This window comes from Panthera pardus, unplaced genomic scaffold (genome assembly GCF_024362965.1).
Source record: "Panthera pardus isolate Hobbes unplaced genomic scaffold, ASM2436296v1 HiC_scaffold_13, whole genome shotgun sequence".
Classification (NCBI taxonomy): domain Eukaryota; kingdom Metazoa; phylum Chordata; class Mammalia; order Carnivora; family Felidae; genus Panthera; species Panthera pardus.
This window is the reverse complement of record NW_026526688.1, coordinates 17,779,697-17,807,051: the sequence shown is the minus strand read 5'-3', so window position 1 is coordinate 17,807,051 and position 27,355 is coordinate 17,779,697. Positions and strand designations below refer to the sequence as shown.

The window sequence follows — 27,355 nt, the reverse complement described above, 5'->3', positions numbered from 1 at the left end:
AACGGAACTTTTAGATACAGAAGTTTTCTATTCTCTACTCATCAATCTCATTCTCTTCACTCTTGTGTGAGATGTAACACTTTTCTGAGTTTAGAATTTATTCTAGTCACATTTTAATAGTTTCACTACATATATATCCGTAAGGAATATAGAACAGTATTTGGTGTTTTCTGAAATTTCTATAAATTCTATTATGCTGCACATAGTCTTTTGCAGCGAGGTTTTTTTTCAACCTTGTTTTGAAGATTTATATATTCACATCGATGGCGGTTGCTCACTCCATTTAACTTTTATTCCACCCTCTGAATATTTTACAATTTATTTATTCTTTTTAATGAATACTTAGATCGTTTCCAAATGTTGCTATTTAAACAATGCAACAGGGAACTGATACGCATTGGTCAGCTTTGGCTGGGATAACAAACAACCCCCAAATCTCAGAGGCTTACAACACAAAACATTTATTTTTCTGTCCACGGGTCGGTGGTTCGGCTACAGCTCCATCCTAAGACTGGGGCGGGAGAGAGCAGAGCGAAGGAGGAGGAAAAAAAGGGGCGGGCTGCTCTCTTCTCTCTGAGCATGCGCACTCCCTTTCCTGCCCTCCCAGCCAGAGCAAGAGCAGCCTCTGCACCTCCAGGGAACTTGTTAGAAATGCAGATTCTCAGGCCCCAGCCCAGACCTACTGAATCAGAAGCTCTGAGAGTGGAGTCCAGCAATCTGTGTTTCAACAAGCGCATGGTGGCTCGCTCCGATGCCTGATAAAGTTTGAGAACCACCCGCACCAAAGAATAAAGGACTAACAACCATAAGTAACATCCTAGGGTAAGTTCTCTTTAATGTCCTTAAGGGAAGTGAATGGATAGATATTTATTAAACAGTGGGCTGTTTTTACATTACAGGTCGCATTATAAAGTATTGAAATTGTATAAACTAGGAAACATGAAGAGAAACCAAGAGATGCTACACTATTTATCGACATATTTATAAATAATCTTGATGGATGTGATTACTGTGTGTATTGCTGTTGATTTATGGGAAGATTCTACTTTGATTTATGCTTTTGTTTTATTACAACTGACCTTTGTGTGATCCCATTTTGTGAGGGAGTTCTTTGATCAGAGTACTACAATATTGGTCTCTAAATGAATACTTCTACGGGAGTTCATTTTCTGGCTAATTTGCATCCAAATGGCCCTATCTGAAACACTGATAACAGGGCTAAAGATAGTTTAAAGACCCAAATCTTTGGAAGAAAGCGTATTAGAGTTCAGCATGAAGAGTTGTATTATGCTAGGAGATAAAATTTCCTATATAACAATTTCCTAATCTATGCCTTTTAAAGATATAAAACAGACTTTTAGGTTATTGCTCAAATAAGTAGAATTTGAATACACTTTACAACAGCTAATAGATAACAAATGTATCTTAAAAGGGAGAAAGTGGAAACCTGTATTTGAGGACATGCTACATTTCATACTTTTTCAGGTACTTACACGTGATACTTCAACAATCTGCTGGCTAAATATTATCACGTATCTGTTCAGATAAGAAAACTAGGGCTCTGAGCTGTGAAGTAACTCATCCCACGTCTGACTACAAATCTCATGCTCTTTCCCCTGTATCACTTGTATACTTCAGCAAAACGATATTTCCATGAAGGTTCCATGCATAATTACTGGGTAGATGCATTGAAAAAGGCGTCTGTGCACTTGGAAAGTGCAGTATAAATTTAGCCAACTAAGGGGTCAGAATCTGAGCCTAAAATAAAGTTAACTGGTTGGTAGTTTCATAGAATGCGTAAAAACATTTACCACTTTTTGAAGTGGGTGTTTCAAATTAGCTATCTACATTTGGCTATGCAATCTTATCCAAAAATGAATTGATGCAGCCTGCCAAGATACTGATCACAATGGCACAATTGGTTACGAAAAAGTTGCCTAATGAAAACAGCCAAGGGTTCGTGGCCGCTCTCCTGGATGCTGTGTCTGCCTTGTTCCTTCTCAAGAAGTATCAGAATCAGAGCCACTGTGTCCTCTTGTATGCAGCCTGTCTGAGGCAGCACAAGTGAAGGTGAAACTCAGCCATCAAAACGCTGCAGTGTTCATAAGACTCTTGCTTTCCCATAGCTGGTTGTGAAACTGAAGTTTGACAGAATAAAGGGTTGAAATAAAATGCAATACCAAATAGGAGTTGTCTGTACAGTAGAATTAAAAAACCAACTTTTCATCCATTTCAGAAGAACGTTAAACTTTTTTTTTTAATTTTTAAATGTTTATTTATCTTTAAGAGAGAGAGAGAGAGAGAACATGGGCAGGGGAGGGGCAGAGAGGGAGACACAGCATCCAAAGCATCCAGGCTCCCCCTGTCAGCACAGAGCCCGATGCAGGGCTTGAACCCACAAACCGTGAGATCATGACCTGAGCTGAAGTCGGACACTCAACTGACTGAGCCACCCAGGTGCCCCAGAAGAACATTAAACTTAACAGAGAAAGAGTTTAGGGCATCCTGAAGATTTTCAGAAATGAGTTTACTTGAATTGGAAGGCTAAGGTCTACCAAGAAGTTAGCCCTCTTCGAAGAAGCACTTACTGTATTTAAAACATGCACTGAAATAAAAACACTATTCAAAAATTATTATTCAACAGGAAGTTTCCGGTGCTAAAGGTAGTCGAGAATACATTCCCATTACTAAACCTGTCTAAAATGCATACACATTGTCTAAAGGCAAATTATATACATTTTTTACTTAAACAGGACATCTCAGAACTAAGATATTTCTGGGGAAATGGTTATCTTCATATATATATATATATATATATATATATATATATATACACACACATATATATACATATATACATACATACATAAATATGTATATATATACATACATATGTATATATATACATATATACATACATACATACATAAATATGTATATATATACACATACATATATATGTATATATACATACATCTATACATATATATGTATGTGTATATATATAATATATGTAGCATATTCTATATATCTTTATGTACATTTGTATTTATTATATTATATATCTCTTCTTTAGTTCAGACAAAATTTTGAAACCTATCTCTCTGTTGTCTCTTCACAGTGAAAATAAACAAACCAAAGAAGACAAATGTACAAGTTCCAAAAAGAAAAATCAAAAAACCAAACAGAGGTAAGCCAGTTACTCTGGCGTCTGTAGTCAAGGTACTCAATTCATTTCCAGAATCTTTCGTTTCACATCCGAGCAATGTGATCTCAGGGAGTCAGTGCCAAATGAAGCACAATGGAAACGCGCTTTATGGCTGACTATTTCATCAAAATGCACTCTGCCTCAGAGAATCATTAAGAGACATGATTCAGGAGGCTTTCCAAAAAAATTAATAGTAATAATCAGAACGTGTTAAAAATGAAGAACTAGTAACTTCTGTCAAACTAAACATTGAACAATGAGCTTTTTGTTGGGTTTTCCGCACAGGTGCCCTGCCCTGTGCAGTAGGCGTTAAATATTGACCCCCTGGAAGATCGTCCATCCTAGGAGCTGACCAGGTGGCGATCTTGGAATATTAGGCTATCGATGATTTACGAGGTCATGACAAAACTCTAGTTTTTCATAGGATCATTTTTAGTCATTATCTAAGACGGATAGGACATCAGAGAACCATTCCTTAAGCTCTCATAACGTCCTCCCGAGCACAGTGATGTCACCCACTTACACCGTTGCTTGTCACAATGCACTGAAAGGTAGACGTGGTGGCGGAGATCCCCTGAAGCCCCCTCTCCGATGGCAAATCCTGCCGGAAGATTAAAAGCATTTTTCTCCCCACTGTCACGGCTTCGGGTTGGGGCATAGCCAACCCACAAAATCAACACGGTGAACGTCCAATAAGCTATGGAGCTGGAGCTGCTACACCCTGGCCTGCCTCTGCCCTGGTATCACAACTGACGAGAGTCATTATCGCAGGCTGAAATTTGTCTTGCTTTGTTTTTCTCCCCTCACTCTGAGGTTTGGGAAGGGTGTGAGCTGTACAATCAGATGATGATGCCATTAACACAAATCTCTTCAATAGGAGCCTTCGGGTCATTAATCTCCAATAAAGTAATCTATTTAGGACATTGTTGAAATGGCCTTGGGTCACTCTGCATGATGGCATGAGGATCCCCTGAGACGCACCCCACATTAAAGGAGGAAATGGTTTCCCCTTGTCTCTGAGCTTCCCTCCTAACCTCTTCTATTTCTGTAGCGTTGGAGAATCCCACAAATCTCAGTCAGCCAGACTCAGACTGTGCTGGTTCCTCACATGATGGCAGAAAATGGGACAAGAACTCAGAACGTGTGTTGCCTGTGGCTGGAACCGTCATCTCATTGTCAACTTTCATCTGCAGTTAGGGCTGCTAAGTGAAAGACGTGAGTTGGCAGGTACCTAACATCTTTCACCTGCTCCCCTTTTGCACTCAACTCTGTGCCCCGGAGATGGGGCCTTGCAGATGATATCACTGACCTTCCTTGCACTGGCAAGCCCCTTCTTTCTCAAGGTGGCCAAACCTGACTCTTTTCTTCCTGGTTCCGAGTAACCCCTCCCTTTCCTCCTCCCTTCGGGCTATATTATATTACAAAGTAATAGTTCTTAAAACACTGATACTGGCATAAAAATAGACCAATGGAACAGAATAGAAAGCTCAGAAATAAACCCAAACATACAGCGTTAACTTTTTTTTTTTAAGATTTTACTTTTAAGTCATCTCCATACCCAATGTGGGGCTCGAACCCACAACCCTGAGATCAAGAGTCCTACACTCCACCAACTGAGCCAGCCAGGTGCCCCAGTGTTAACTAATTTCCACCATGGGCACCTAGAATACACAGTGGGTTAAAGAGAGCCTCTTCAATAAATGGTGCTGGGAGAACTAGATTATCTACATGCAAAAGATGAAATTAAGACCCTTACACTGTAAACAAACATCTACTCAAAATGGGTCGAAGACTTAGACAAAATACCTGGGATGGGTAAAACTCCTTGAAGAAAATACGGGGGAACGCTTCTTGACATCAATCTTGGCTATGATTTTTTGGATATGACATGAAAAGCACAAGCAACAAAAGCAAAAATAAACAAAGGCTAGATCAAACTAAAAAGCTTATGGGAGCTGGGGCGCCTGAGTGGCTCAGTCAGTTAAGCAACCGATTCTTGATCACAGCACAGGTCGTGCTCTCGTGGTTTGTGGGATCGAGCCCCACGCTGCACTGTCAGCGCAGAGCCTGCTTAGGATTCTCTCTCTCCCTCTCTCTGCCCCTCCCCCACTGTGCACTCCCTTCCTCTCTCTAAATAAATAATTTTTTTTTTAAAGCTTCCGGGGCATCTGGGTAGCTCAGCTGGTTAAGCATCTGACATGTGATTTAGGCTCAGGTCATGATCGCAGAGTTTGAGCCTAGCTCATGTTGGGCTCTGTGCTGACAGTACAATGCCCACTTGGGACTCTCTCTCTCCCTCTCTCTCTTTGCCCCTGCTCTTCTCACTCTCTCTCTCTCTTTCTCAAAATAAACATAAAAAAATACAAAGCATCTGCACATGAAAGAAAACAAAATGAAAAGGCAACCTACAGAATGGGAGAAAATATTTGTCAGCTATATATCTGGTTAGTGTACAAAATATATAAGGAACTCATACAACTTAATGGAAAGAATAGCAATGATAATAATAACATGGTTGAAAAATGGGCAGAAAACACGAATGGACATTTTTCCAAAGAAGACATCCACATGGCCAACAGACACATGAAAAGATGGTCTACATAACTAATCACCAGGGGAATGCAAATCAAAACCACAGCGAGATATCAACTCACACTTGTTAGGATGGTCATTATCAAAAAGACAAAAGATAACAAATGTTGGTAAGGATGTGGAGAAAGAGAGGAATCCTTGTGCACTGTTGGTGGGAATGTAAATTGGTATAGTCACTATGGAAAACAGTATGGAGGTTTTCCTCCATAAAAAATTAAAAATAGAACTACCATATGATCCAACAATCTCTCTTCTAGGCATATAGCCAAAGCAAATTAAAACAATACTTCGAAGGGATATCTGCACTCCCACGTTTTTTGCAGCATTATTTGCAATAGCCACGGTATGGAAACAACTTCAGTCTCCATTGATGGATAAACGGATAAAGAAATGGTGGTATATATATATACATAAGGAGTGTCATTCAGCCTTTAAAAAGAAGGAGATCCTGCTACGTGCAACAACATGGATGAGTCTGGAGGACATGATGCTAAGCGAAATAAGCCAGACACAGAAAGAAAAATACTGCATGATTTCACATACGTGTAGAATCTGGAAAAAGTCAAAAATCATAGAAGCAGAGAGTAGAATGATAGTTACCGGGGGTGGGGAGATGAGGAAAATGGGGAGATACTGGTCAAAGGGTGCAGAGTTTCCGTTATGTGGGATGAATAAATTCTAGCGATCTGATGTGCACCATGATGATTATAGGCATTAGTATTGTAGATTGGAGATCTGCTCAGAAAGTTGATCTCAGGAGCTACCCTTACCACACACACGCGAAAGGTAATTATGTGAGGAGATGACTATGTTGATTAGTTTGACTCTAGTAATAACTTTACTCCGCGTATGTAGATCAAAGCGTGACGTTGTACACAAGATACAGTTTTTACTAAAAAAAAAAATAAAAGTTCGACTGCTCTGGGCTTCAGGATGCTGCACTATCTATTGGGATTTCCTTCGGCTGATGGGTCTCCTGCTGGAATCACCTGAACGGTTCATTAAAGCAGATTGCTTAGCCCCCCGCAAGGGTTTTGGATTCAGGGGGTCTTGGGTACAGCCAAACTTGGCATTTCTAACGAGTTCCCAGGTGCTGGTGCTGCTCTGTGTGAGACCACGCTTTGAGAATCACCGCTCTGTACTGACGCCTCTGTTTACAAAGAATATAGGCAAATAGTGTGCAGTAATAGCTTCCAGGAAACCACGCCCAGCGTTGCCAACAGCTGGTTCGAGAGAGGTAATTAATAGGCCCGCTTGTGTCCGTTGGGGTCCCAACTGGAAACAGATGGCACATTTCAAATAGGGTAATTCCCTACAGCCAGTAAGTAAATGTGCAAAGCCCTGGGGTTTTGTACCAAAGACCTAAGCATACAGGTAAAAACAAAACAAAACAAAACACACACACACACACACAAACAAACCACCTGAGCTCTGCCCATCTCCACACACAGTCATTTCAAACAGCTGACATAAGGCCAAGTTACGAGGTTATATCCGTCTGTCCCCTGGCCAAGAGGCCCAAGTAGGTATCCTAGCTGGGTACTCTGACATGTTTTTTTTCCAGAGAGCACCTGTTCCCGTTGACCTCTTGATCTCACTAATTTATCTTTCCTCAAAGCATGACTCTTAGAAGTTAGGTGTCTAGGAAAGCCTTTTGTGATGTGGCAGACTTTTATCTATCTCCCTTCCTCTGAGCTGGCCCACTTCTCTACCAACTACTGAACCAGCTAGCCTCACTTCAACACATGTGCCCGGGGTCATTTTATTTCTTTCCGTTCCTGAATTTGAGGTTATATCCATTCTTGCTACCTTCCATTTCTCCAAATACCTGTCAAAAGGTATTCAACAGACACATCGATAGCTTTAGGTCGCCCTAATTACTACAACGTTCTCTTTTTCCTGTTGTATCATTTTCGTATTACATATTTTTTTTAAATTAAAAAAAAATGTTTTTTTTTAATGTTTATTTATTTTTGAGACAGAGAGAGACAGAGCATGAATGGGGGAGGGGCAGAGAGAGAGGGAGACACAGAATTGGAAGCAGGCTCCAGGCTCTGAGCCATCAGCCCAGAGCCTGACGCGGGGCTCGAACTCACGAACCGTGAGATCGTGACCTGAGCTGAAGTCGGACGCTCAACCGACTGAACCACCCAGGCGCCCCATATATATTTTTAATAATATATTAAAAGAAGAACTTACATAAGATATTTTTAAATTAATAAGCACAGAATGAATACAACAGACGAGGCACCCATTCCCTATTTCAGAACTAGAATATTCCTATGCCAGAATGTATCTCGAGATCCCATCCACCACCCTTCTCTCCTCAAGTAGCCATGATCCTTTTTAAAAGCAAATAGGCTTATACCTTATGCATATTTTCCCGTACAACATATTGTTTCATTTTGCTGGATTTTGAACAAATTTTCTAGAATTTCTATTTCTTACCCCATATTCTATTCCTAAAAAGCATTCATATTGTTACGTGTAACAACAGTACATTTCATTTTCCCTGTGAAAATTTCACAATGTGAAGATGGTGTAATTTATTTTTTCATTCTCTTGTGTGTGTGTGTTTCCAGTTTTTTGTTATTATGAACAAAGCTTCTATAAAATTTCAGGGCGCCTGACTAGCTCAGTCAGTGAAGCATGAGACTCTTGATTTTAGGGTCATGAGTTCAAGCCCCATGTGGGATGTAGAGATTACTTAAAAATAAAATCTTAAAAAAAAAAAAAAACTGCTATAAATTTTCTTACACATATCACTCGGGTATGTGCCTCTTGGGTGTACTAAGCCTGGTGGAAATTGCTGGATTTTGAGGGGATATGCAGATTCATCTTCACGATTGTTCTCCCACATACGTGCATCAGTATAACAGTTGCATCCTACCAGTGCAGTGTAAGAGTTCAAGTTGAGCCACCTCTGATATGATCAGACATCTTAATTTTTGCCAGTATGATTTGGTTTTTTTTAATTTTTTTAATGTTCATTTTTTTTTGAGAGAGAGAGAGAGAGAGAGAGAGACAGAGTAGGAGCGGGGGAGGGGCAGAGAGAGAGAGGGAGACACAGAATCCAAACTAGGCTCTGGTCTCCGAGCTGTCAGCACAGAGCCCGACACGGGGCTCGAACTCACAAGCTGTGAGATCATGACCTGAGCCGCAGTCAGGTGCTTAACTGACTGAGCCACCCAGGCGCCCCTTGCCAGTATGATTTGTATATAAGGGTATTACACTGACGACTTCACTTTTATTTCTCTACTAACTAATAAAGGTTTCTCTTCGTATGCACCTCATTCGTTTGTTAGGGCTGCCTTCACCTGTTACCCCGCACTGGGTGGCTTGAAACAACAAAAATGTATTTTCCCACAGTTCTGGAGGCCAGAAGGGCAAAATCAAGGTGTCGATATGGTTGTGCTCCTTCTGATGGCTCTCGGGAAGAATCCTTCTTTGCATCTCCCAGTTTCTGGTGGTGCCAGGCATTCCTTGGCTCGTGACTAGAGAGCCTTTGCCTTCCTGTGGCCTTACTGGTCTGGGTGTCTCTCTCCTGAATGTCCTCTAAATCCTCTTGCCATTGGATTTAGGCTCACTCGAATAATTAAGGATGATTAAAATGATCCAGATTCTTAATGTAATCGCATCTGCAAAGACCCCTTTCCCAAAAAGGTCACATTCACAGGTTTTAGGGATTAGGGAGGCACATTTTGGGGGCCACAGTTTACCCCATGATGTGTACGATCACTATTCATTTCCTCTTCCAAGTTACAGGTTTGTGACTTTTCCCATTATTTTATTGAATCTTTCCTGTTTTTCTGTTGAGTCTTTTTCTTTTTGATACGCAGGACTTCTTTATATTAAAGATATTACATTTTTTGTCAATTATATTTGTTAAATGAACATTCTCCCAGTCCTTGGCCTGCATTTTCAGTTTATTTATTTATGTTTAAGTTTACTTATCTTGAGAGAGAGAGAGAGAGAGAGCGAGAGAGCAAGCAAGTGAGCTGAGGAGGGCTAGAGGGGGGGCGGGGAGAGAATCTCAAGCAGGCTCCACGCTGTCAGCACAGAGCTCAACATGGGGCTCCAACCTATGAACCGTGGAATCATGACCTGAGCCGAAGTCAAGAGTCGGATGCTTACCCTACTGAGCCACCTAGGCGCCCCACATTTTCACTTTTTAAAATGCTGTTTTTTGATAAACAGAGGTTCTTGATTTTTATGTAATCGAATTGCCCAATCTTTTTTCGCAATTAGAACGTTGTATGGCTTATCTAGCAAATCCTTCCATGGCCCCAAATAAATTATTTTCTTATATTTTCTTCTAACTATTTTTACAATTGGACTTAGAGCCTTAGGTCTTTAATTCAGCAGTGGGATATTTTTGTGCGTAGTATGAGGTAAGAATCGGATTGTACTTTTCTCCATGGATGGGGATAACCATTCCCTTTCATCCTGTCTCTGTGTCAGGAGCAGCAGTGGATGTCTTACAATTATGTGACTGCAAGCTTGAGGATATAAGGCACACGGTGACACGACAAAGGGATTTTATGTTAAGGATAGAGTCAACATTTAAGTGATATCAGCTTTATTACAGAGCACAAATCAACATATATTATTTAGGAAGAATAAGAACATCGAGATGAACGTGTATGCTCTACCAACATCATGACATGCCTGGCGTCCTACAAGCCTTAACTAGTATGATCTCTTAAGTCTATGTCTAGTTAGGCTTAACTATCATTACAAGTAACTTAGAGCAGTTGTGTTAGCATCTGGGGTGGCATATTTACCAAATGACATCACTAAATAAGGTGGTGCCAAGAACCACTCAGTTATTAAGTCTCTCGCACCCGTCAGGTGGATGAGTCAGCCGTGCCCCGTGTGGCTAAGGTAACCGTGGGCACACTTGGTTCACTGCATGCTTGTTCAGTCAATCGTGCAAATTAGCCATCGTGTGAGACAGTCAGTTGAGTCCATAATTTCATGTTCAATAAATTGCACACATACACACAAGAGGAAATCTCTCTGAGGTCTCAAGAAAACCCCGGTTTTATAAAATGCGTGGTTCTTTTTCACACAAGGAAAGACATAATTACTTCCACTCAATCCGTCATTTCTGGACTTCATAAAAAACACAAATCCTCTTTCAGAAATTCGTAACTGGTAAAGATAGCATGATCATGATTTTTAAATGTTGCGTTCTTTTTGACTCTGTTTTGGAAAAGTCATTTGTGGGTAGAAACCCTTAGACCCACTCTGTCCAAAATGGTAGCCATTAGCCACCTATGACCGTCTCAATTTAAGTGATTCAAAATTAAATAAAAATTTCAGTTCCTCATTTTGTGCTCACCGCATGTCAAGTGTTCAGTAGTACCATACAGGACAACGTGGACTGAGCATTTCCATCCGCACACAAAGTTCTTTGGGGTAGTGGTGTTCTAGATATTATCTTCCAATCTATTTGTATGGTTCCAACATTCACTTAATACTTTAAGGTTTACCAAATATTTTCTAATCCATGCTTATTCTGAGTCCTCGGTATGTTATTGGAAGGAAGCCAGTATTCCAAATTTTTTATCTATTGCTGAGCAACAAATTCCCCCCCAAATTTAGCAGTTTAAAATAGCAAACGTTGGGGCGCTTGGGTGGCGCAGTCGGTTAAGCGTCCGACTTCAGCCAGGTCACGATCTCACGGTCCGTCAGTTCGAGCCCCGCGTCAGGCTCTGGGCTGATGGCTCGGAGCCTGGAGCCTGTTTCCGATTCTGTGTCTCCCTCTCTCTCTGCCCCTCCCCCGTTCATGCTCTGTCTCTCTCTGTCCCAAAAATAAAAATAAAAAAAAAAAGTTGAAAAAAAAATTTAAAAAATAAATAAATAAATAAAATAAAATAGCAAACGTTTATTATCTCACATAGTTTCTGAGGGGCAGGAATCTGGGAGCAGTTTAGCTGGGTGATCTGACTCAGGGTCCCTCATGAGTTTGCAGTCAAGCTGTCTCTGGGGGCTGCATGCATCTGAAGGCTTGACTGGGGCTGGTAGATCTACTTCAGGCTTGGAGTTTCAAATTGGTTGGTTCCAAGTTGGTTGGAACCATGGCTGTTGGAAGAAGCCTTCGGTTCTTCACTATGGGGGTCTTTGGCTTGTCCCAGAGCAAATAATAAGAGAGACAGAAAGAGAGAGAGAGAGAGAGCATACATGCTTGGTGTTTTTTATAACCTAATCTCAGAAATGACATATCATCACTTTGGGCTTATTCTACTGTCACAGACCCTGGTTGGTAAAATGTGGGAGGAGATTACCCAAAGGTATGAATGTCAGAAGTGAGGATCACTGGGGCCCATCTTAGAGGCCAGCAAATCACATCACTATTTAAAAAGCTGAGTAACTTACCAGTAAATGTTAGAGGCAAAACTCACTTAAATTCTCAGACTTCTAACTCCTTTCTTCTACAAACTCTGCCTTCACCCATTTGGATCCTGCCTCAATTAAACAGTTTGGCTTTTTTATAAACCAACGACACAGACTAATAATGTTAACCTGCAAACATTAGAGCCAAGGTTCAAAAGGTCTTAGAAGCTTGATTAACAACAGTTGTCCCTCTCTTTTTGTTTTTTGTTTTTTTTTTTTTTTTTTTTCAGGAAAAACAATTACAGGGGAGTAGAAGCAAGCGAAGAAGCCAGCTACTGACAACACTCTCCCCTGGACCAAACTCTCGGCCTCGACCTTGGTGTCTGTCCTTGTTAGGCCTGAATCACCCAGCTGTAGCAAGAATCCTGTTGAGTTGGCTAAGTTACAATCCCCCACCCTGGCTATCTGATCAAATGTCCTTGTCCCGCCATCTCCCAGGTAATATTGGGTCACCTTGGCTGCCTTCAGCAAGAATCCCGTCAGGTCAGTTTGGCCAGAATCCCCTCTCACCCACCTTCCCCTACAAAGATTGCTTTGTTCTTTGTCTCCCGTACATCTGCCCACATAGGAGAAGAGGCTTTTTACTCATCGTTGCTTTAAAAAGGGGCAGAGGTAGACTATCTTCCTTCTTAAAGCTGCAAAACAATAAAGCTGACTCAAAGATAACCTTATCTTCAACCATAGCCCATCTTAATCGGAAAAAAGTTTTTTGTTTTTGTTTTTGCTTGAATGATTCTATTTCAATGGAGGGCGGAGTGTGGGCAAAGTGGGCCATGGTGAATATAAACCGATTTCACTTTTTGGTTTGGCATGAGATACTGAGAATCGGAAGAACAAATAGATACATATCCCAAACGTCATGCATGTATTGCCAGTGGGCATGACAGCTGACTGCTTTATCCTCTGGTAATTATTTGAAAGCACGGTTTGGTTAACAATCACTGCAGATTCTAAGAAATTACTTCTGGGAATTCCGTACAAAGATATTGGGAAATATGCAAAAAATGCTTTGGCCCTTGAGAGGAAGGAACAGTAGGAATGAAGGAAAATCTTTTAGTTGAACAAATAAACTTTCCTATCCTTATTTTCATCTTCATTATGGTAGGAGAACGGGCAGTGTGCGAGACTGAATCATTATGTATCTAAAAACTTCCTTCTAACCATTAAGGAAAAGTTCCACGTATCGTTCTATCTTGTTGTTAGAGTCAGGCTCAATTCCTATTGACCCATGATGTTGAGAGGTACATCTATTTGTTTTTTCTTTCAAATAATTCCTACTATATTTGAAAAAGGATTATCTAGCTGTAGGAGATGATGTCAGTTACAAGCACCCCAGATCTGACACAATCCAGCTTAAATAGGATGGAAACTTACGATCTCCTATAAAAAGTAGTCTTGAGTTAAGATGGCCTTCAGAGACAGTTGATTCAATGTCACTGAGAACCCTTATCTGCTTTCCCTGGTTTAGGCCTCATCCTCAGCAAGTAAGAAAACTGTAATAGTCCCAGGCATGACATCCTAATCTGACAATGTCCACAGAGACACATACTGTCTCTTGTGGATCTCTCTTAGGAGGAAGAACATTTTCTTTTTCCAGGAGCCTTCAGGAAACTTTCTCTGACATGTCATTGGCTATAGTTGGCCCATATGCTCATGACAAATGATACAGAATTATCCTTTGGGCTTGGATAGATCATCTTTTAGAGAAAGGTCTTTGGGGGACTATTACAAGTCTCATTTCCGAAATGGGATTCTTTTCATCTCTGTATCATATTAGCTTTGATGTCCAAAACAATTCTACCAAGAAAAGGGATGGGATCTTAGTAGTCAAAAAGTATTGGTAGAGGGAATTTCCCACATAGTCATATGGGAAAGTATAAAAGAAAGAAAGAAAGGAGAATTGGAGAGAGATAGAAACACTAGTGGTTGCAGACCAGGAAAAGGAAAAGTGAAGTGGAAAATGAAACACTGATCATGAAATCCAGTGAGATGGTCCTTGTCAGAATTCATTGAGAACAATTGGTGTGCATTTTTCCTGCTGTTCAGATTAAAGAAGTTAGAAGTCAGACAATGATTTTGAATCAAAATGAGTTTAAGAGTATGTATATCTGCCTAGAAAAATAGGAAAGCCAAACAAATAATGTGTATTACACATATATTCCTAAACACAATCAGTGATGCTCTCATTCTGTGATTAAATGACCCACTTTAAGACAGTTCCTTCTCCATACTCGGTGTAGCTGCTACAAAGGAACACCTTCTTCCAGCCATCATTTGATAGATTTTTATTCTCTTAGGTTGCTTCTTGAACCACAACATTGCTGACAACAGCCACCTTGGTTCATAAAGGGTTCAAATGAGGTACAGGGTATTGGAGTTAGTGCATTATACCGATAAGAGTGTTACCTAATCTACCTAACTTTAGTTTCTCATCTGGAACAAGGTGGTAGGGTATTAATTGCTAATACCTTATAGGATTTTGTAAGAATTACATGAAATGATGCATACAAAGAGGTGGGAGCAGAGTCTGGGGCATAATTGGCATCAAATCAAAGTTACTTTTTACTCTTGGTTCTACAAAGCCTCATAGCTGGGATGTAGTGGTAAGGTGAGAAATTGTGTGTAAATCGAGAATAATGATACTGTAGTAATTATCAAATTGTATCAAACAATTTGATATAGTTGGTATCTCCCAACTGTCGGGGCACATTTTTGTTTGTTTTCTTAGAGATTCCTTTATTAAGGAAAGTGAGACTCCCCAAATTCAGTAATAAGCAAATGCATTAGATTTTATGTGGCAAAGACAAGACTCAAACCAGATCTCCTGACCTCGAGTGTGATGTTCTTTCTACTACCTCTGTTGGAAAAGGGCTTTAACAGATTCTGAATGATTCATTGCTTACTGGTCAAAAAGGTAGGCTTGAGATCATTCAATCACTGAGCTGAGAAAAACATCATAAGAATTACATCTATCTAGCAAGATCTGTTCCCAAACCAGCCGGGGGTGAAGATTTGTCATGACAGAATATCCACAACCAGCCTATTCTACTATGTGTTTATCTCTAAAATGAAGGTTACCTTTTTTTTTTTTTTTTTAATAGTCATCCAGTAGGTGAATTGTAATACCTCCAAATATTTGCCTAATTGGCCATGGCATCTGGAATTTCACCATTAGAATAAAATTTCATCATTAAGATTTAGGTTTAAGAAAGCCCTTGTTATAATGCCCTTGGAAGGGACTAGAAATATTAACATATTCATACCCATAGTTAACTGCTACTGATTCTTAGATTGAGTAGTTGTCTGCTCTAATGGCCCCCTTGGAGAGTACAAGCAGATCCCGCAGGAGAGCTGTATTTGAATGCAAAGAGTAAAATAATTCCAAAGCTGGGGAAGTGGAGAGGGCAGAAGAGGGTGTTACCTCCAGGAAGTGTAGGCAGAAAGGGAGTGCAGGCGGAGGAGAAAGCAGTGAGAAGGATCACAGAGGGTGGGATACCAGAGGCCAGACTACTTAGAATTATTTAATCTTAGGGCAAGGCCTAAACATGTCTTAGAATTCTTTTCTGCTTTAAATGTAGTGATTTCCCCCTGGTTTTAGTATTCAGCAATGAAAGAAAACAATTAAAAGCCTATGTTAGGCCATGCTAATCTTTCTTAATCACCAAACAGATATAACTCCTTAAAATTCGAGTCCTTTATAATGTCACATAGCATATTGCTGGTACTTGATCAATATTTGTGGAATGAGTGAATCTGCTGTGATTCTGGTTGTGTTTTTGTTTCACTTTGCAAGTGACTCAATATTGGGTGCATGAAAAACTATAATACCTGGTGTAGCTCTCCAAAAACAATAGCAAAGTCCATAACAATGCTGTCCAATAGAATTCTGTCATGACGAAAATATTCTTTAATTGACCCCGAACAACAGGTAGCCACTAGTCGCAAGCTGATATTGTGTACTTGAATTGTAGCCAGTGAGACCAAAATAACTGAATTGTACATAAATTTAAACAGCCACTTGTGGCTAGTGTCTACTTGTGGTATTGGACCATGCAGGTCTGGAGGCTGTTAAAAGTTTTCTCTCCTCTTACTTTGTTAATTTTTTTTCAGTTTTTCTTTCTTTCTTTCTTTTTCTTTTCTTTCTTTCTCTCTCTCTCTCTTTTTCTTTTTTTTTTTTTTTAGTAATCTCTATACCCAACATAGGGCTCAAACTCACAACCCTGAGATCAAGAGTCACATGCTCTATGGACTGAGCCAGCCAGGTGCCCCAGTCTCGCGCTGTGTTTTTAAAAACAGCTATTTTGATTAATACCATCAATTATAGATAAGTTTCTTTTGTTTATGATTTTTTTTTTTTTTACATGGGGAAACTTTGATTTACAGGATAACTCTAAAGACTTGTAGAGCACACTGAATTGACTTGCACAGCAGCATCTGGGAAAAATTGATGTGCCTCATTTATGAGAACTTGTAATATGTGGTCAATTTCTAATTTCAGCTGTTGACATAAAAGGAGTGGGCCTGTGTACTTGAAATAGTGAAGCATGAGAAGTCTGTCCTCTGCAGGGACAGGCTGGCCTCCCAAGCCAGTCTTTCTTTTGATTGTCTCCTCCCTCCTCAGGAATCTGGCACCTTCCACTGCCCTCTGGTCTGCTGAGGCCTCTAAGGTCCTTTCCCCAAATTCTCTGTCTCCTAGCTTCTCCCTGCCCTCTCCTCCCTTCTAAATCAAAATGTATCTCGAATCATTTGTGATAACCTCCCTTTATCTCTTCCTAATTTTAGGGATGTGAAAGCTGACACGCTGCGAAAATAGAGAGGGTAAGAAAACTGCTATTGATTTACTACTGTGTGCTTGCTCGTCACTTTATATGATGCTCAGTGGAAGTGTGGCCCACGTGAATGAATGTTATCTCTCTGGCAAAGAAATGGCATTCAATAAATATTTTTTGAATGAATAAATACACGAATACATTTTTCAGAGTGAAACAGATATTATCCCCTTACCACAGATGAGAAAACTGAAATTTAGAGAAGTTACAGGATTTCCCTCAAGGCTAAGCATATACAATGCTCCAACATTTAATCTTCCTTCTGTTCAACTCCTTGCCTTGTTTCCAGGGTCCTCAGGGTTTTTGCTCCTTACCTTTCAAAGAGAAAGACCAGCTAAACAGACAGGCAGATTTACATCAATGGCTGCAAATGTACTGATAGATCCTGCTCCCAGCGTCCCCGCCCTTTTCAGGGTCCTCTTTATTTTAATGACAACCTTCTGTGGACAGTGTCAACTCCCAGAAATGGCACCCTGGGAATTTCACGCTGTTCAGGATAGATTTTATTTTGGTACATCAATGGCATTAGGGGAAAAAACAACAACAACAACAACAACAACAACAACAACAAAACACCCAACCACAACCAACACACGTTCCACAGTAGATATTTTCCAGGAGTCTGGACGCTTACATAAAAACGACACATTCATTTATAAATTAAATTTCAATAGTGTTTGCGTTTATCTGGCTCTACATTACGAGTAGACGACTGATCTGTGTATTGGCTCCTATCCCTAAGGACGATTTGTAAGAAACGTTAAAAATTGGCTCCTCCTCCATCACTTCCCCCACACCCCTCGGAACCTTATACGCTTCGGAGTACCGTGTCAAAACGTAGGCGATTTTGCAAAGGATTTGAAAATTAAAATATGGCTCTGTGATTTTCAATACAAAGACCACAAACAGCGCTAGAGGACAAGAGCTATTTAAAATACATCACATCCAGAAGTTGGAGGGCTACAAAGTACAAGTCGTCCAGGCCAGTCTGCAGAGACTGTCCTCGCTTCCGCCTTGCAAAAACCCGGCAAGCGACACGTCGCGACGAATTTCGGCTGCAGAAGAGGGAGAGCATCACCTGCAGTTCGACGCGTGGGAAACGCTGCGGGAGGGGGCTTGCCCAAAAGGAAAAGCAGAGGGGTGCGCGCCGCGGGGCTCCGGGGCCGTTCCGGTGCTGAGTGCGAGGAACGCCGGCGCGCGGTAGAGCCGGGGAGACGTCGCACGGTGGAGAGGGACACAAGCCTCCGGGAAAAGAGCGCTGCGGCAGCGGAGACCGCTCCGGCCCCCAGCTCGCTCGGTGCTACTGTCGGGGAGGCGGACCCCGCAGGAGAATCCCATCCTCGCGGCGGGGCGGGGGGCGAGGCGGGGCGCTGACGTCACCTCCCCTCCCCCACCTCCTCCAAGAGGGAGGGAGTGGGGAAAGAGGCAGCGATCCGCCGCAGTTCCCGGCCGCAACTCCCAAACTCAGCGGCTTGCTGCCTGGACATGTCCTGACAAACTTGGCTTCTCCTCGGCCCTCTCCGTAGCCCTCGCGCACTCTCATTTCGCCTCCTTTTGGTGTTCAACTTTCCACCCAGGACGGGAGCCTCCGGAGATGTGGCCACCTGGGTCCGGGCAGCGCCGGCGGCGGATCGCGCTCTCGTTGGGGACATGCTGAAGATCCGAGGGAGTCAAAGTTGGTACTTCAGATACGGCTTTTTAATAAATATCCAAATTGCGTGGGGATTACGGAGCTACCGAGGACTTTAAAGCCTGCATCCAAGGACTCGGCTGAACTGGTAAGTTCTTTGTTTAGTGCAAGCCTTTTGTATTTAAGTTTAAACGTAAATGAAATTACGTGGGGCTGTTTGGCTCTGAGCTAGTGCAGGGAAGCGTGTGCATCCTACAGGCTCTCTTCTTGGCGAGCTGCACACCCCTCTGGTTGTACATGCCTCGGGAATGAAAGATCAGTCTGCACAGGTTTTGGAATTCATAAAATACGTACATAGCAGTGTTCAAAAGAACTTGAAAAGCTATGCTGTTTGTGCATTATTTTGAATGTAACTTATTATAGAAATGGTGCCCAGGGAGGGCGCAACGGGGGCCGCGTGATCTGCAGTGGCGCAGCGCCCTCTAGTCCGGACACCCGGCAAGGCGCGCGATCCCTGCTGGGTTCCGCGCGGGCCGAGAACTTGGACCTGCTGGGCGCTCCTGGGACGTGGGCGTGAGCTCCCAGCCTTCACTTACCACCCATTACGGCCCATTCTCTAATTTCCAAATACTGGCTTGGGTGGACTGGATAGAAAGGCAGGGCTGGAGGAAAGCGTTTTTGTTTTCAGGAACCGTCCCCTATTCCCCTTATTTCCAAAAGCCTTTGGGGACAAGGTTAGGGAGGGCCGACTATTGAAAGGACGAACGTAGAGCTTCAACTACATTACTCTTTCTTGTGAGGGTAATTCGATGGTAGCAAAGAGCCATCTCTATTTCGTTTCGTTTAGGCTAAAGGATCAGAAAAACGTGTCGTCGCGAGTCTGGAATCTCCATCTCTGGCTCTCGGCTGTTCCTGTGGCGAAAAAGTGCAACTTCTTCAGGCAATTAGGTTTCGCAGTGAGCCTGGAAAATCGGGATTCCCAAACAGATGTTTTAGCTCCGATAGGCGTTTTTATTTATTAATGAATGGTAATTTTGTTCAGGAATTCTTTCGTGGCGTTTATAGCATCTTGTGATTTTATGTTACGGGATGGTGTCTTTTTACTTTTCAGTGTTCTTCCTTGTCCTCCAACTCTACCTCACTCCCCCCAGCACACTGTTGGCGTTCTTGCGTGACTGTGATTTCGTGAGAGTTAGAATTCGGCAAGGGGCGCATACCGGTAGAGCTTGGAGATCAGGTCGTCTATTTTCGAGGTGTTCCAAGTATAAAATTGACCTGTAACTCCAGGAGCACTTTGCGCATTTATGACGATGGCCAAGCGTTTGGATGATGGTGTTTGCTGGGTGTGTGAATGAATATGTGTGTATTCTAAATACTGCGCAGGGAGTACACCAGATACTCTTAGTGCTGCGAATCAGTACATTCATTCTGCAGGCGTTATTTTTCCTTCCCAGCCATAACCTGCTAGACACCTTCATTTTGTCAAACGCCTTCTTTTATATGGTTTAGGAAGAGACTGCATTAACTTTGAACCAAGGAATGTCTCTCTTTAAGCCTAGACACCCTCGCTCGCATGTGCTTCGCTGTTCTCCCTGAAGTCCCCTCCACCGGTTCCGGGGAAATCGGATCTCTTTGTCCTCACAGTGTTAAATGTTCGAGTCCCACAAACTTTCCGAGATCATGTCCGCCCTCTTTTGTGGGCTGTTTTCCAATGCCGGGACCACTCCGGGCTTCGGCTGAGTCTCAGCTGTGCTGAGCTCGCGTCTGATTTGCCCGGGCCGAGGATGGTCTCACAGCCCCAGGACCGGGACTGCGCGCTCGGGCGTGGGGCAGGGTGCGGGCTTCCCCGAGTGGGGCAGCTAGACGCTCGGGGGCTTCCCCTTGTCCCTAGGGAACTTGTAGTTTAACATTAGACTGGTCCACACTTTGTGCCGCTGACTTGCCGGCTGGGAAAGCGCACGAGGCGGCAGAGCAGCCTTTTGTCCCGCAGACGTGGGAGTCGGGGGTGTCCGCCGGAAGAGGCCGGCGTTGGGGTTCGTAACCAGGGTCGGGGAGGTTATGGGATTTAACCAGCTCTGCATAAAGAGGTGGCAGAGGAAGCGCTTTCATTTTCCCTGGATCTCGTGCACACTGCAGAAGGAAGTAGATCCGATCTAACTGCATTCCTTTTGAGACCTTTTGGAAGATTCTATTCCACAGAGCAATTGCAGACCCAGAACCGAGGCTTTCAAATGCAGATTTAAGAATTCCCTGAAGGTGCTAGGCAATCTAAAGGGAGACGGGGGAAGCTCACTTTTTTTTTTTTTTTTTTTAAGCTAAACTGTTTCCCTTTTCCTAGCAGGAAACATTCCATATTAATTCCCTGCACAGATCTGTGTGCTAGCCGTTACCAACATCCGCACTAGAGCAAGCCGCACACTGTTCCTCGGAGTGTCGCAAGATCACCCTGGGCACTCGCTCGTCTCCTCGGAAGGAGCTGGCGGCTCTGGCGGCAAGGGATCACTGACCCGTGGCGGGGCGTTGTTGCCCGAGACCCGCAAGCTCAGAGTCTGGCCGCCAGGGAAAGTCAGATCGAGTTTCCGCGCGGGAGAAACGAGCGCCGGCGCTCGCAGGCGTGGCTGCGGGCGGAGGGATATATTCCGCGTCCAGCGCGTGAGGCGCCGGTGCTTAGCCGGGCGGCCGCGGAGTGGGGCGCGCGGGCGGCGAGCAGTGGCCTCCGAGCGGGGCGCACGGAGAGGGAGGCAGGGCCGCCGACATCATGCGGACCCGTGGGCCCAGTGAGGCCCCCGGAGGACCTGGCCCCCCGCTCGGGCGCGCGCTGAGGCGGCGAGGCGCGCGTCCCCGAGAGCGCCGCTGCCACTTGGGGCCAACTTTGCTGTAAGTTTGCTAGAAACGAAGCTGGGGGCTGCAGGGCGGGTGGGCAAGGGGCGCAGCGCCGCGCCGCGTTTGCCCGTGCGCGGCCGGGCCGGAGCCGTCTGCGCTCGGTAGGCATGCACTTGCTGCTTCTGGGTGGCGGACTTTTCGGCTCTTTGGGTGCTTTCCCCGCACCGTCCGGCCCAGGAGCGCGCTCCTGCCGGTGCTCTGGGACAAGGGATGAAAGCAAGCCCGGCTGGAAGGTTGGTAGTGCCGTGGCGCCTGCCCACTTGGAAAGTTCAGGACCCGCTCAGGATTAGGGCGGCCGGCGGAGGATGCGGGGGTGGAGAGGTGGGAGGGGGACAGTTTGCAACGTGAACCGAATGGTAATTGCCGAGCCGAGTGCCGCCGCGCGCGGGCTGCAGGCTGCGGCGGCGGCCGGGGCTGCACGGGTCTGGTCCTGGAGCCATTGCTGGAAATCAGAGCGGCGGCCGCGGCGCGGGGCTACCGGGCGGCCGGGAGGGCGAGGCGAGGACTTCCGCTGCGCCCCGGAGCTCGGAAACTTCGCCGCCGCGCTCCGCTCCTCTTCCCCGGTAATTCTCGAGTCCGCTAATGACTTAACCGATCTCGCCCTAGGTTAATTCTTCCAATTTATGAGAGTCCCAGCGTTGGGGAGATGAAAGGCGAGGCCAGTAGCCAAGGAGATGGGATCTTTGAAATGGAGTCGCAGTTTCTCTTAGATGTTTTGTGCCCCGAGGGAGCACTGCTCTGAGGGTTAAGTACTAACTGGTTGAATGTAGGTAGACGAGGTGCGATTGATAAATTGCGGGGCTAAACATTTGCAAAATGTGCTGTTTATTAGTTTTTTTTTTCCCCCTGGAGGAGAAACTTGTAAGGTTTTTTTTTTTTTTTTTTTTTTTTTTTTTTTTTTTTTTTAATGAGGGGATCCTCATTCTTCAGTGCTTTTTCTTACTTAGAGTGCTTTCTTCCAGGAAGCTAACTTTCTGTTGTCTCTTTGAGATTTTTTTTTTGTTCCCACTGATGTGAATTGCAGAGCTTTGAAAACAGGGACACAATTGTATGCTTTAGAAGAGTAAACTCAAATATTTTTTATGCATGTAAGTTTTTTGTGGGGGGGGCATGTGTTTGAACTACAGTTTCATTAAGTGGCTTTTGTTAACTCTGTGCTTGGTAGAGTAGACTTACTTCTTTCTTTCTTTCTTTCTTTCTATTCTTTCTTTCTTTCTTTCTTTCTTTCTTTCTTTCCTGGATATTTACACTGACTCTTAAAATTGGGAAACATTTAAAAGGCAGATGATCTTCATTTATTTGTCTTTTAGAAAGGCAGCCTCTTGAGGCTTTGTGGGTTGCGACATACAGGGTTCAGTAGTTGATCTCTGCACGTGTTAAAACTAGGTTTTAGTGATGTTTTCCCGGTGCCATTCTTGGAGATGGAGTGGTTAACCCAACATATCCTGTTGATGGTTATTCATGAAAATGTGTTTTTTCTGCAAGTTATATAGGTCAGTTGTGGCTTTATCTTTTGAGTTTTAAAAGGACAGCTTTGGTTCCACAGTTGGAATTGTCTGTCATCATTAAACTTCAAGATGGATTTAAAAATACTTAAAACACTACATAATTTTTAAAAAACAATTGATCTAACTCTAAGCCGAACATGGCATTTAACAGGTTCAGTGTAAGGTTTGATTTGAATAAAGTGTGCATTTGTGTACCCATTTCTTGAAAAGAATGTCTTAAATGAGCCAAATTCTTTGTCACTCTGAAAGGAAGGTAAGATTGTTAGAGGACTTAATAAAAGCATTTAGGCCACCTGTATTTTACTTGTATCTTTTAATTAGTCACTAGAAGTTACCCCCAGTGAGTTCTCATCATGTTAATAGATCATTTAATCCACTTTGTGGACAAGTGCCAAGATGGGAATCTGAAAATTACGTACAGACTAACAACTGTTTTGGTTTACCAGCAACCCTGCCCCTCTCATGTGTATCTTTAGACTTAGTTCGTGAGCCACCTTGGAAGCAGTTATTTCTTTGAATGTTAGAGGTGAAAGGGATCTTACAGATTATTTAACCTCCCTTATCAAGTCTACCACCACCTGCTTTCCACCCAAGTTTGGCTGATTTTACATAGACTCAGTAAACTGAATCAAATTAGTGCATTATTGTTGCATAAAATGTTGTCTCAGTGGCCTAATTTGTGGCCTAAAGGACCTGATTTAATAGCAGGAAGCCATAAGGCTAGGTGTCTGTTTAATCTTTTATGAGTGGGAAATTGCAGTAGGTAAGCTTTCTTTTGACCAAATTATATAGACGATGACGCCAAACTATTTTTTTTTTTGTCTCACTTAATTGGTCAATTTGCAAGTGTTAGTTTATCCTTAGGCACTGGAAAGAAGTTTTTGAAATCAGTGATTCAGGTAATTCATTTAAGATCAGAGAGTTGTCATTTTCTTTGCTGACTTTAAAACGTATTCAGTCAGATGATGAATCTGTATATTTCATGTTTTAAAGTTTTTAGAAACTTAACCCTTAGGTCCCAGATTTAAATATATTGCCAAAATTCTTAATTCCAAAGGTTTATTATATGTGTGGAGATGAACCTGTAGTCTTTTTCCAAACTAGGAAAACCAAGTGGTATTTAATCCTTCGTAGAATATCCAAGCACAGAGCTTCAAAATAAGCTCTGCATCACAGAAACTGATCTGGCATCTCTTCCAGCCAATTTGGAAGCATTTTGAGGTGGGTGGTGACCCTGTTGCTCAGCTGCTAGAAATCAGAGCCATTTGCACTGTTGTTACTGGGCTGGTGGTTGCACCTGGATTTTCTGTTAATTTCAGAAGAATGGATGTGTATTTTCCCCTGTTACCCCTCCTCTCCTAGAGTCTGCCTTCCATTCTCCACCCTCAGCCATCTGTCCATTCATGAACTCAGCGACTGTGGGTCTCCTCTTTGCCAGACATTGGGCTAGACACAGGATACACGGTGAGCAAATCACATTTCCTTCCCTCAGGGAGCTTACAGCACAGAGCGGGAGGAGGACAAAAAATTGTTATATCCAGTGTGATAAGAGCAGGGGAGTTCATCCTAGCACTTCATTGAGCTGGGCATGGCAGGTAGGTGGATATTAGGTAGGATAGGGTGAGTTCTGAGGGAAGAGTGAATCAGGAGGGAACAATTTAAGGAGAGGAAATGACACATATAAAGCAAATTGTAGAAACCTTAGTTATGACATGATTTGCGGTATGCTGAAAGCATACCATGTTATAAGAAGAATATACTTAATCAGCAGGCTAAGGGGAAACACGGAATATTTTCAAGCTAGACTAATATTGCAAAGAAGTTTTAATGAGATTAATTTGACTGTGGTAGATGGGCTAAATGGGGGGAGGGGGGGCGGTAAGAACACAGGAATACTGCTTTGAAAGCTACGAGATCCTGTGCCTGAGTAAATACAGATAGGAACTAGGTGACAGAAATGGAAAGGGAACAGTTTTCAGAAATTGAGAGGAAAAAATTGTCCACAGTCTCAATAACTTTAGATATGGAGGTTTGGTAGTTAGGAATAAAAGATCGGTGTCTGTACAAGTGTGAGAGAGAGGAAAGTGGTGGGGGAAGGGTGGGGAGGAGAGAAGTGTCTCTCTGGAGGGCAGGAGGCTATCAAGATTTTAGTACAGTTTTTCAAATAAAGAGATGGAATCCAAGCATTAGGTAACATCCATGAATTCACACAATTGATTTAGGGACAAAGCCAAGGCTAGATCACAGGTTTTTATGCCTGCCAGCCCCTTCTTTCTTAATCGATTTGTTAGGTTGCAAGCCTGAGTGATTTGGGAAGCGGTGAAACTGTTCCGTTGCTGGAGAGGTGCAGTAGGATAGTAGAGTGGAATGGCTGGCATGTTGTGCTTGGGAGCTGGTGAACGGCTGTGTGGCAGGTGTGATGGCATCTCAGAGGCGTGTTCCCACACCTGGGGGAAGTTAAGGCTGGAATGTGGGATTCCAAAGTGCCCCTGGCCGATTGAGTACGACTGAGTGGATGAGACCTCGAAGCACGATACTATACTACGTGCATATGTAAGAAGAGTCAGAAGACAGAAGTTTGTGATGGCGAACTTTAAGGCGAGAGAGTGTAGAGTGTAAAAGAATGTTGAGGAAAATCAGGAAAACAGTGTCATTTATCCTTTATGTGTTGTGGATTGACCATGCTTTAGGCAGTCTGTGACCTGTAAAGGACGCAAGGGTGTAGTGAGTGGTGTCACATGTGACATTAATTCAGGGAGTACTGAGAAAAAGCCCTCTGATTTGACACTGACTTGTGATGCCAGGAGAAGCTGTGTCTGGTGCCAGGATGGATGTGAGGTCCTGTAGAGCAGTTGAGGGTAGAAGCAGCCTCTTTGGAGACAGAAGTCAGGGTAGCCCTAAGCAAGTTCTTTTTTAGAACTCTCTGCCTGTACGGGAAGGGGAAATATAGGGTGTGAGTTGGAAGGAAGTGAAGGTTTGAATGAAGCTTATTTTTAAGTAGGGATAAACTTGTGTGTGTTTGTAGACCCTGGAAAAAGGGCCGGTCATGGCTGGGTCATCTGAGTGTGAGGTTTGAGAGGGAGCGATAATTTAGGGAGGAGCTGCGGAAGAGGCAGAATTTTATGTATGGCACCCTGGGTGGCTTTATTTGTAGCGAGGCAGGCAGGGTCCCGTGTCTTCTGAAAGGTGGGAAGGAGAACCAATAGGGGGAAAGAACATTTTAAGGAGAGGAAGAGGAGGGACTTTGTATATGATGACTTTCCTTTTTTTTTTTTTTTCTTTTACATGTAACCTTCACCTTCCCGATCCATTATTTAGTGAAATATCTGTATGTGTACCTAAATAATTATCATCATAATTTGGCCAGTAGTAAAGCTTTACTAATTTGGGAGTGGAGGAAGTGGCTGGTGTTAATTAATGGCCACCCCTGCCAAAATGACATTTAAATGCTATTTGTTTGCAGAGAAAAAGTACGTTAGGTGAGATGATCTAAAATCACGGACGGTAAACTGTGTTTCTGGAACTTCTCCGTGAGCGATGTTTGCCCTGGAGCGTGGGTGAGGAGAAAGTGGTTGCAGGGTGAGTAACAAGTAGTGGTCATGTCTGGTCTGTAAAAAGAGGAGAGGAAGTGAATAGCCCGTGGATGCCTCGCCCGGCCAGAAATGTCTACGCAGCCCGTGTTCCTCCTGGCCTGTCTTGTATGTCACAACGGCACGGAACGGCCAGTGATCTTCAGATGCCCGCAGATGTGTTTTATAGGTTCACAGAGCAGGTAAATGACATAGCAGATTTTATATGGAGGCTGCTTACAAACTAGGAACTCCCTAATTTTCTTCAGGTTTTTAAGTGCTGGAAAAGAGCTACGTTGTGCTGAGGGGAGAGATTTGGGGTTGTCACCGTCATGTATTAGTGGTTTGAAGACTGCGTTAAATGGAATGAGTTGTTGATCATTCGAAGGCAGTATTTAAATCAAGGCATCGCCGGAGCAACCAGACTTAGCGCGGCCCCTCTCAGAATTAACACCGGGAGCGGTTACAGGAGACACATCCAGCCTAAGGCTGTTCAGTCTGGGTTCATAGTGGGCCCCCCACCCCTGTTGCTACTGACACATGTCCGAACGTGACCTAGGTTTGATACGACTCAGAAAATAAACAGGAGCCACCCATTACACTTTCAGTGTAACAGGAAAAACTTTTAAAAGTACTGTTGTTGGCTATTATAATTTATTAGGAAAGTGACTTTTTTCCGTCTTGTAAATGGTATCTGGAAGCTGTGAATTAGTAATACCTGAATAGCAGGCTTTCCT

General features: G+C 43.2%; 1 protein-coding gene and 1 long non-coding RNA gene across 9 annotated transcripts in view; both read left to right on the top strand.

Moving 5' to 3' along the window:
- Positions 1-610: 610 nt before the first annotated feature.
- On the top strand, positions 611-4,393 carry LOC109250970 (uncharacterized). The gene is made up of 3 exons (XR_002073283.2): positions 611-822; positions 3,122-3,190; positions 4,260-4,393. It is a non-coding gene; the product is annotated as an uncharacterized LOC109250970 (long non-coding RNA).
- Positions 4,394-18,411: 14,018 nt separating this feature from the next.
- Positions 18,412-27,355, top strand: part of FAT1 (FAT atypical cadherin 1) — a 132,803-nt gene continuing 123,859 nt past the window's right edge. For 3 of the 8 annotated variants that reach the window (XR_008421554.1, XM_053900901.1, XM_053900902.1), the window contains exon 1: positions 18,412-18,806. The gene's annotated coding sequence lies outside the window, so the exon portion shown is untranslated. Of the gene's footprint in view, positions 18,807-19,505; positions 19,687-21,341; positions 21,536-27,355 lie in introns of those variants that run through there. The other 5 variants (XM_053900899.1, XM_019422171.2, XM_053900898.1 and 2 more) reach the window with 4 other exon arrangements.